This window comes from Notothenia rossii, assembly GCF_949606895.1.
Source record: "Notothenia rossii genome assembly, chromosome: 2".
NCBI lineage: Eukaryota > Metazoa > Chordata > Actinopteri > Perciformes > Nototheniidae > Notothenia > Notothenia rossii.
The window spans coordinates 75,769,958-75,779,957 of record NC_136904.1 but is presented as its reverse complement, the minus strand read 5'-3'; the positions used below and the strand labels follow the sequence as shown (position 1 = coordinate 75,779,957).

General features: G+C 38.9%; 2 protein-coding genes across 2 annotated transcripts in view; one reads left to right on the top strand and one right to left on the bottom strand.

Annotated features, from left to right (window-relative positions):
* Positions 1 to 4,135, bottom strand: part of LOC307029008 (E3 ubiquitin-protein ligase SH3RF3-like) — a 120,336-nt gene extending 116,201 nt beyond the window's left edge. The window contains exon 1 of the mRNA XM_079664544.1: positions 4,121 to 4,135. The gene's annotated coding sequence lies outside the window, so the exon portion shown is untranslated. The remainder of the gene's footprint in view (positions 1 to 4,120) is intronic.
* Positions 4,136 to 4,280: 145 nt separating this feature from the next.
* edar (ectodysplasin A receptor) overlaps positions 4,281 to 10,000 on the top strand; it is a 34,804-nt gene continuing 29,084 nt past the window's right edge. Inside the window, exon 1 of the mRNA XM_079664549.1 lies at positions 4,281 to 4,518. The gene's annotated coding sequence lies outside the window, so the exon portion shown is untranslated. The remainder of the gene's footprint in view (positions 4,519 to 10,000) is intronic.

The following is a 10,000-nucleotide window of genomic DNA, read 5'->3' as shown; positions in this document are numbered from 1 at the left end:
TGTAATTGAATGTTGTCCCATGGGAAATTATTGTGATGATGAGCTAAGAAAATGAACTTGAGTTGACCTGACACTGCATTCATTTTTTATTTTTTATTGTTTTTCTTCTCCATCAACCTTTTTTATCTCCAAGGTTCACCAAAGTTTCATATGCTCCCCTTTTATCCTTGTCTTTATCAATGATATCCATAATAACTCTCATCCTCTCATCATTCCTATGCAAACAGCCACCTTCTCCTATTGACTGAGAATAAGGGTGAACGATTTATTCATATTGGCCTGAGACGATCAAATATAATGAATATGTAGAGCTTGTGTGTGTGTGTGTGTGTGTGTGTGTGTGTGTGTGTGTGTGTGTGTGTGTGTGTGTGTGTGTGTGTGTGTGTGTGTGTGTGTGTGTGTGTGTGTGTGTGTATGTGTGTGTGTGTGTGTCCTCTATGTACCTATACCATACACCTCTCTCCTATCGACCAATGTCCGTCGTTCATGCAAAAGTAGGTTAGCTGACACGGTAGTTACCATGGCAACCGGCTCTTTGCTTCCTCATTGAAGAGTAGTTAGAGGATGAGTGTGTTCTCAGTTCTCAGACAATGTGCAAAGGGAGGGGGGTATTAATAGGGGTGCTAACAAGGTCATAGAGTCGATAGGGGGTCTGTTTGTACAGCGTGTGTGTTCTTAAAGTAGTACATAAGTCAAAGTAAGGTAAAATAACCAAATAAAATAAAAAAAAGCAGCAGGAGTTCAAAAACAGTAAAAGCAACAACTATATACTGCAGAAATACAAATCAAATAATAAGAAAAAGAGAAAGAACAAAGCGAATCATGGATTTAATTTTGTTTACATTATTAAATGTACAGTACAAATGTCTAACTAGCAAACTCTGGTTAAATTACCAAAAGTTAAAGTAGAATTTATTCAGAATAATATATATTATAGGGTTATGGTTATTGATGCATCCTGTGTATTGATCAATCTCACTTTAATGTTTAAGGTTGGGAACAATCTGAAGGTATTAAATATATTTTGTATATATGTTACTTGGTGAATATATCCGCCCTGGCGACCAAGTATTATTGGTATAATATCATAATGTAATTTTTTAGATTTTATATTGCAGCAGTATCCTGATATTGGAAAGTAACTAGTATTTTAAGTAAGCATAAACCTAGTGAAGTAAAAGCTAAATATTTGCTTCGAAGTAAAAGTTAACAACACTAGTAAATGGAAATTATCAAGTTAAGTACAAGAACCGAAATCTGTGCTTACAGTTTTAAGTAAATGTACTAAGTTGCTTTTCACCAGTGTGTTTCAGCTTGGGTAAAACCAACATATTGGCTTAATAGAGCATAGCTGTAAAGTGATGCATATTGCCTTTAGTTTTTATATTTGGTTGGAAATATTGGATATATAGAGTAAGTAAAGTAAACATATATGTTATCATTTGAAATCTGGAGTTTATACTGTACACTCTGTGGTTCAAATGTGCACTCTTCCTTAGAGGATAAAAAGGCTAGTATGAAATATCAGCTGAAGCATATTTTTCTCTTTCATTGATTTCATCCATGAACTTCAAAACACTTAGACCATATTATTAATTTTATTCTTTCAGAGTTAGAGTCTCATTGGGGCACATAAAAAGCATGAGGAAGTTTGCTTTAATGATTTTGCTGCAAATTAAAGTTAGCCTAATTTCATTATAGCACGCAGCAAATGAGGCCTCCGTTGACTGCTATCTCTCTGAGCTGCAGCGCTTTGATGTGCGGCTGAGAGGGGTTCAAACAGGAGAGACAGTGACAGCTGCTCTTAAAAACTCAAACGACTCCAACATTAATGCATGTTGACCTTAAGACTTGGTAGAATATTTCCTGCCAGTGATGAATGTATTTATGAACCAAGTTTTCATAACTCAAACCCTATTTGTTTAGCGCAAATTCATAAAAAAGACCCATAAATAAATAAGAAGAACGGGAAGGCAGTACGTCAAGTCTATATATTTGGAAAACTGAAAATAAACAGTACATTTAGGTCATGGTGTTCCAAAGCATGCTTATCTTTAATGTTGACTGAAAAAAATAGCTACAGTACGCAATGGTACATTCCTATATGTGAATAAGTCAACTGAATTGAAAACAACACATGAATGATCTACACAATTTGATTTGTAATGGCACTTATCAATCATTAATGCTGTTTTTCAAGCATTCTATGTTTGTCTTTCACTTCCAGGTGCATATTTGTACTATAAATGTTTTTCTTTTTCTTTGCTGCATCCTACTAGTTAATGCAACAAGAATTGTCCCACAAGGAACATGCAGTACACAGAGGATATGTTATCCTACCATATGTGATGTCGCCTTATCAAATAATCCGATATCTCTTGTATCTGATCTTGTTAAATCTTTTTAGTCACATCGAGACTGAGTTTGCTATATTTTTTGTTGCCTCGTGTATTATATATGTCCCATTATCTCAACATTTCCTCTCTTGTTATACCCCATTTCACTTTATGCAGTGTCAATGCAATTTGTTTTTCTGTTACACCATCAATCACAGTAAATACGGGTCTTGCTTAATATGTGTTTTTGTCCGGTGTGTGACAGAGCAGCCATCATTCTCTCAGCAGAGCTCATCAGTCTCCTTGTTATCCTCTCTCATCCTCTCTTTATCCTCTCTTCTCATCTAATCTCTTCTTCTCTCATCCTCCCTTTCAGTCAGGAAGCCCCTGGATCGACATCAAGGAGCCTCTCAAAGAAGGAGGGGCACAGAGAGACAGAGAGACGAAAGAAAAGAGAGAGGAGGATGCAGACGGAGAGAAGGAAACAGACTGAAAGAGGGACAGAGAAAGTGTAAGAAAAAAAGAGAGTGACCACGAAGGTAAAAGAAGATGAAGGTACGGAGAGAAATAAAAGTAGGGACAGGAGGGGAAAAAAGACACAGAGGGAGAGTGAGTAATTACAAGACTCCCAGTGCTTTCAAAGCCCCTCTTTTATCTCACCCTTCCTGTGGCTGAGAAAAGAAGTAGCAGCGGAAAGGAGGAGGAGGAGGAGGAGAGGAAGACTAAAGTCCAAGCTTTAGTCCAACTCAGACAACAGGCTCCAGTCATATCCAACAAACACACACAGACACACTCAAACTAATTCATAGCTGCTCCTACAAAGACAGTTTGTCATCAGAAAATAGTGTTTTTTATGTGGGGGTTGTCTTCACTTTAAGTACTGTCAGGATGATAGTGGTAATAAGTAGAGTTGTTCTGTAGTGTGGTTGTTATGTGTGCAAGTAAGTCAAAAGTCTGCCTCTGTTTTACCCTACATACACTGCATACTGAGTTGTATTCCAATACAAATGGCAAAGACTGTTGACGTGTAAGCGAGGTGAAACTCTAGAATTGTAAGTGGTGTTAGCACGTAGTTGCAGATATCTGTAATATTGATTAAGACATGCCAATTATCGCAATATTGGTAGAAGTAATAGTAATGATCCTGGTAATGGTGTAAGTTAAAAGTCATATGCCTGCTGCATGTATTACAAGAACAAGTTTTACATTTGTAATTGTTGAACCTAGATTATTTTAAAGATGTCAATGTGGGCTCTAGAAACTAGCTAAGAACATATTTTATTTCCTTTTCTAATAATTCTCTATTATTTGAGAAATAAATTGGCAAATTAATTGATAATGTAAGTCATAGTTATTCGCAGGCCTGATACGTAAGTCTGCTCGTGATCAAACTCACACAAATTCAGTACGGGACAAGCATCTACAGTACAATATTAAAATAATGTTAGTTTTAGTGAATATCTTTTCTAGAAATACTGCTTTTGGGTGCGCTAACACACCATTAGCAGAACACATTTGATGAAAGTAATTGCAAAGGGTTACTAATGTCCATCTACGATAACCATGACATTATATTGCTACATCACCCATACACTACCACCTTTTACACCTTTTGGTTTGCAACTGTGTACGGTATGTATACTTTATGCACTATTGTGTCCCTTACTTTTTACTTTTCAAATGTTTTCTAATTCTAAGCCCATATTTAAGTAGCATTGCTTGAGGAATCCTGCGATATAAGATCTTGAAGGTATTTCATGAGCATGTGAGTGACATTCAAATACCTCGAAACTTGAGTTTATCCACTTCCATGGTTCTGCCAGTGCAGGTCTGTGTCCACTAGATGGCGGAGTTGAGTGGCAGCGTGCCGCTCGTTAATTGTCCCGCAGAGAGAGCGTCTACCTGGGACATGTTAATCCGTCTGTCATTCAGGGCGGAGGGAACTTCTCACTTTTTTCCCATCAAGGAGGAGCCTGCAGACACACCGACATGCACCAAAGTGGAGGCTGAGACACAACTTGGATTTAGTGGAGTAAGAAGTCGCAGACAGCCAGTCCCTCGGCCATGCTTACCCGACAGCTCGATAGAGATTGATCCCCGGTCATCAGGACCGAAAGAGCCGCCAGCCAAGCCTCAGCGCCGCGGAGAGAGCAGAGCAGCGTCCCCCTTCTCGGAGCTCCAGGTAAGACTTCACCGCAGCTCCGTTCTCAGGAATGCAAGGACGGATTGCTGCAAGACTTTGGGGAAATTCCTGAGCCACACTTATTATACAAAACAAACATTTGCTTTATTTAATTTCACCTTAAAAATGATTGTTTTTTGCAATAAGAAATAGTTTAGGACTGAAGCACTGCTGATGAGTGTCTTAAGAAAAACATTGTCTATAATGTTTCTGGGTTGTGTTAAACTATGCAAAACGACACTAAACTATGCTTTTCCACTTTAATTAAGATGGCATTTTTATTTATTTGACAGGCTGATGCCAAAGTGTTTATTTCATGCTTTAAATGTAGTTTGTTGTCATGCATGAGGCTAGAAAATGATTCTCGGCATGAATATCATCTGCATGAAATACATTTTAAGTAGCCTACAGTCCATGTGTAACAGGCATATCCTCTTATACATTGTGAAGTTTGTGAAAGGTACTGTGCGTGTTGCTGCAAAGGTTGTAGCCCAAGGTGTAAGAAAAAACAAGATTATTTCTCACATCACCAGCTTCACAGTTTAGGCCTGGATTGCTTTTTTGACAAGGCTGTGACTTTTGGATCTCAAACATCTGCAGATGTAAACACTGAGTTTATTCTCTTGGGATGGTTTTGATCATTGTGATTAGAGAAGAAGAAGGTGCAATAGTAAAGGTTTGGGGTTAGGACATAATCTTGATAACAAATTATTTAAATGCTGCTTATTATTTCTCTATAGTCAGTGTTTGTATGTACAGTCCTATAGTGTCTGATGTGTTAGGGAGTCAACGACACTGTATTTTTGGCTGTGTGTTTGAGTAAGTGTGTGACCTTGCACACCTTTCTCCTCTGTCTGCATAATTGTTTTCTTGGTGCCGCCTGACTGTCCCGGGCCCCGGGGCCCCTGGGGGAAGTCCTGCCCGCAGACAGGCAGCACGGCCCGGCTGGGGACGTGCCGGGTCCTGCCGAGCCTCTGAAGTCTGCTGGCTGGCTTTGAACTGTAGCTGCTGGAGGTGGAAATCAATCCGTCTCCCCCCCCTCACTCTCTCTCTCCCCCTCTTTCTATCTCTCTATCTGTCTCTCTCTCTCTCCCCCTGAAGCCCCCAGCACAGAGCGTCTCCGCTGCCATTGAATCTTTCATGTTCACAGGTAGAAAGGCAAAGAGACACAGAGAAGAAACAGGGGAGGGAGTGTAACTCATCTTCAAAAGAAGTTAATATGGTTTCTGAGGATTAAAGGGATGAAGGCAGAAAAAAGTAACAAAGCCAGCGCCTGTAGTCATGATCGTCCTCCTCCAGAGTGAAGAGCATAGATGATTTGTTGACTTATACGCCGCTCTGTCGCTTAATGCTTCTCGGTACTAGATTTCACACAATGACCCTATTGATTTGGGGCTGATGTCATAGAAAGGGAAGGGATTTCTCTTGTTTTTTCTTCCAAAGTTATCGTTGAGATTTATGTCGCAGCTGATTCCAATCCACAGAGCGTAACCGGCGAGAGAATTTGTAGATCTGAGGAGGCCTGTTAGTGCTGAATGTTTCATAATGCTTCACACACCTAAGATGAAGTTCTATTAAACATGTCAAAGTAAGTTTACTTATGGAAGTTAAGTCATGTCAGCTCATTAAGTTTGTTTTCATTTATGGAAGGACTGTTTGGTGAGAGCTTTTATCCAAACTGTCTCACCAGAACCATGTATGATAATTTTTGCTTTTTATTCGTATAGCATTTTGATTATCATCCACAGTATGTGAAGGAGAGACTTGTAGGTTTATAGGTATACACTAACGATCCACAAGGAGATACATCTAAAGAAACTAACATGTCAGTGTCATACTCATCCCTACAGGGATACTCATGTTTATGACATTTGGACAAGGCTCCACTTGAACAATTTACTTCTTTACTAGCACAGTTTTTAGAGCGCTCAAGTCAGACTTAGCAGAAAGGACGCAGTATAAAGATTTCACAAAATGTACATTACTTTTTTCAATAGAGAAACATAACATGTACTTGCCTTAAAGTAAATTCCAAAGTGACAGAATAACAAAAACATATATAGCATTTTAGTTGATTGCAAAATTGCTTACAGTTAATGTTGAGATTGAGAAAAACAAGTGGTAATGCACACAGTAAAGTGCATTTACATTGACCCTGACAGGTATTCTTAAATGATCAAATAAATAACTCCCTGATAAAAAACAAAAACAGGCTATAAAAATGTAATCTTCAATTCATATTTTATAATTCTGAGGAACTTTCAGTGTGCAAATCTAAAACGGACGCACACTGGCCTCAAAGGAACAAACAAAAGTAAACAATATACTATTGCATAGCTGACAGTCACCAGGACGGGCAACCAACAAATAAATTAGATTAAGACAACATATCTTCAGGACTCCCAGAGGGGGCTCCAGGTGGTCCCCTGCAAAATGAGGAGGTAGCTGCATTTCATTATATTTTAATATAAATGTAATAATCAGAGCAAAGCTATATAAAGGAATAACTAATCTTTTCTAATCATGAGTTATACTCTCAATATTATTATATCCTTACGCACAGTAAACCAATATTGAAACGTCTTCATGCAGCCTGAAGGGAGCACGTTTAATGAATTTGGGTTTGTGGTCTAATATGTGTTTGCTGAAGAGACCTCTGCATGGGAAACCTTCATCAATTCCTTCTGCAGTGCAGTGGGATATCTGGGACTAGGGAGGGGGGTCTTGATAATGATTGTTTTATTGGCAGGTGGGACGCTGGTGAGGGATTGCTTTGTAGTTCGGGGCACCTGTGCAGATGGTGGGATCTGTGTGACGCCCTCCTGGGGGCAGGTTGAAAATACGTTAGCAGGGTTTGACGTGAATGCTTCTCTTTCTCTACAACTTTCATCCCTCTAAGTCACTGCTTATATTCTTAAGTCTTTACCTGGGATTGGCCTCAGTGGATAGATGAGGATTTGCGCTTTGAAGATATCTACATCCATCATGACTAGCTGCTGCTCAAATCACTAGAATTATCCACATGCTAAAAAAAGACTTTAAAAGGCCTAAGATTTGTTTTAAGAACTCTCTGAAAACCCGGTTTATTATTTCAATGCTGACAACTGGAAACAATCTGAAATCAACCATGTGGATACAATGCTGATTTATGATAATGAAAAGGAACATTTCCCAAAAAAAAGGTCATAAATATTAGAGATTTGCCAGTACGCTTGTAAGTAACCCAAAAGGCCGCTTGAGTTTTGTACATTATTTTATAGCTTGTTGCTGTTCTGTTTAGTCTAGAAACATATTTATCATAACATATAGCCCATTTTTAGTTAAGAGAATGGCTTTGTTTTTCAGTCCCTTTATTATCCGTTAGTTAGACGTACAGACGGGTTCCTGATTGCAGATTAGGCTTCCCACCTACAGCCAGCGCAGAATAAACAGCGACGGAGACAGAGAGATGTTCTGCCCCAGCAGAGCTAGAGAGGGGAACAAGGGATCAGGGAGAGGAGACGATGAAAGACAGATCACCGGCAGGCAGAGAATCAAAGAGCGTACTGACTGACTGGGGCTGGGATAGGTGTGTGTGTGTGTGTGACTTCTTTTCATGTGCTCTAAGAGTTTGTTCTTCCTGCGCACAGAGTGGGAAGCTGACAGTAAGTCTGTAATTAAAGCAATCAAAAGATGAAGAGAGATGAAGAAGCATCAAGTGTGCATGTAAAGAAACACACACACACATTTCCTGGTTCATATCTGCTTTAAAAATGAATTTACGAAATTAGTTATTTACATGAGGGAATCACTTTCCTTCTTCTGTACTGTAGGTGATATTTGAGCCTTAGTGTGTCCCAGTATACTCCTCTAATTTCTGCAAAGCATGTTTTGACATTCCTGTGAAAATACAGTTCGCACTGATAAACCGTCGTGCTGCATTGAGACGGGGTCTGAGTGAATGGATATTTAGTCAGGCAGACGGGGGCCAGCTGTTGTCTGAGGTCTGCGTCTGTCTCCAAAATCGAAATTACTTTAATCATGGGTTTATTTTCACATCGAACTGAGATGGTCATCATGTTGCAAATTAGATTTATTCATGGCTCATTTAGTTCCTGATATGTGAGCTTTGATGGCTACTTTGCTCACTGAGTTTGACTTCCTTTAGTGAGAGGCTGAACTCTAGTAATGTGATAATAATGATTAATGTACAGTTGAATAATAGCGCTGTATCGTAGATATTTTACCAATCAGGGAGTTCTGTTTGAAAGTTTTGACACACTGTAATTCAGCCGAAGGTGAAAGCGGTCGGTCGATTTTGACTGACAGCTCTGCCGCCACCCATCTATTTACTCTCCAGCTGCCTGCAAATCATAGAAAGGAGACAAAATGCCAGCAGCACATTCCTCCGTCATCCTTCACTTCTTTAAAGAAAGGCAGTAAGGCCACTTATAATTACTTAAAGGTGGATTGGCCCAATTCTTGAACACACACTTGGAATGATTATTGATAGTCAGACTGAACTTAGTTTTGCTGCTGTTCAGCCATTAGAGGTGTTGGTAGATGGGTATTATACAGTTAATGACATGGTATTATAATGACTCAAATGGTCTGATTCCGTTTGATCTGATGATTATAGACTATTGTAAGAGAAGATTTCTTGATTATAACATACTTTAATTCAAAATTATTTTTACATTTGGTTTTCGTTTAAGGTTGGAGTATACATTTGAAGATATGTGGCGAAATGAATCTTGTGACGATGTTACCAGAGCTGCTGGAGGTGTAAATGATAGACTGCAGAGACTTCATAGAGGGGGAAATCCAAAACTGTTTTTGTTTTATCTTCAAATCCGCTTGGCTGATGTTTTATTATAAATGTTTTTTTTAATTTTATTTGTTGGTCTTCATCATAATATCCCAGCATATATTTAGTTATCAATGTGGAACTTTTTGCCAGTCAACTTCTTTATGTCTCTAGTGCTTAGGTAGCTAGCTAAATGTATATTTGTTACTATTAAAGCTATTTTTAGTTTGATCTAATTAGCGTAAAGTGCACTGAATTGTGCAGTCCCGATGAAGAAGAATGTAAAAATGCAAAATGGTCCAATGTTTGCATTAAAGGATGTACATTTTTTAATATTTGGAACATTTACTAAAGGCAGACTCATCGGTCAGAGGCTCAAAGCTGGTGAATTTGATATACTGGCGGCTTGGTTGGCTGGAAAACAGCAGGATATATTTGAGGTGTTGCTCCCGCACACAGAGCAAGTCACATGTGTTTGAGATCTTGCTAGGATTTGGCCAGTTGAGCCTGTTCTGTAAAAGGATCAAGTAATTGTTTTTTGGGGGGGATAAAGCGCCACATTGATTGATTTTGGAACTTGTTGATGGCCGTGAGGCTAAGGGATTATGTGACAGTGTGTTTACGGTAAGGGTTAGAGCAATTGCCTAGTTAGCTGTGGGACCAACATTATATTTGTGTTTAGAGTGAGACATTGAG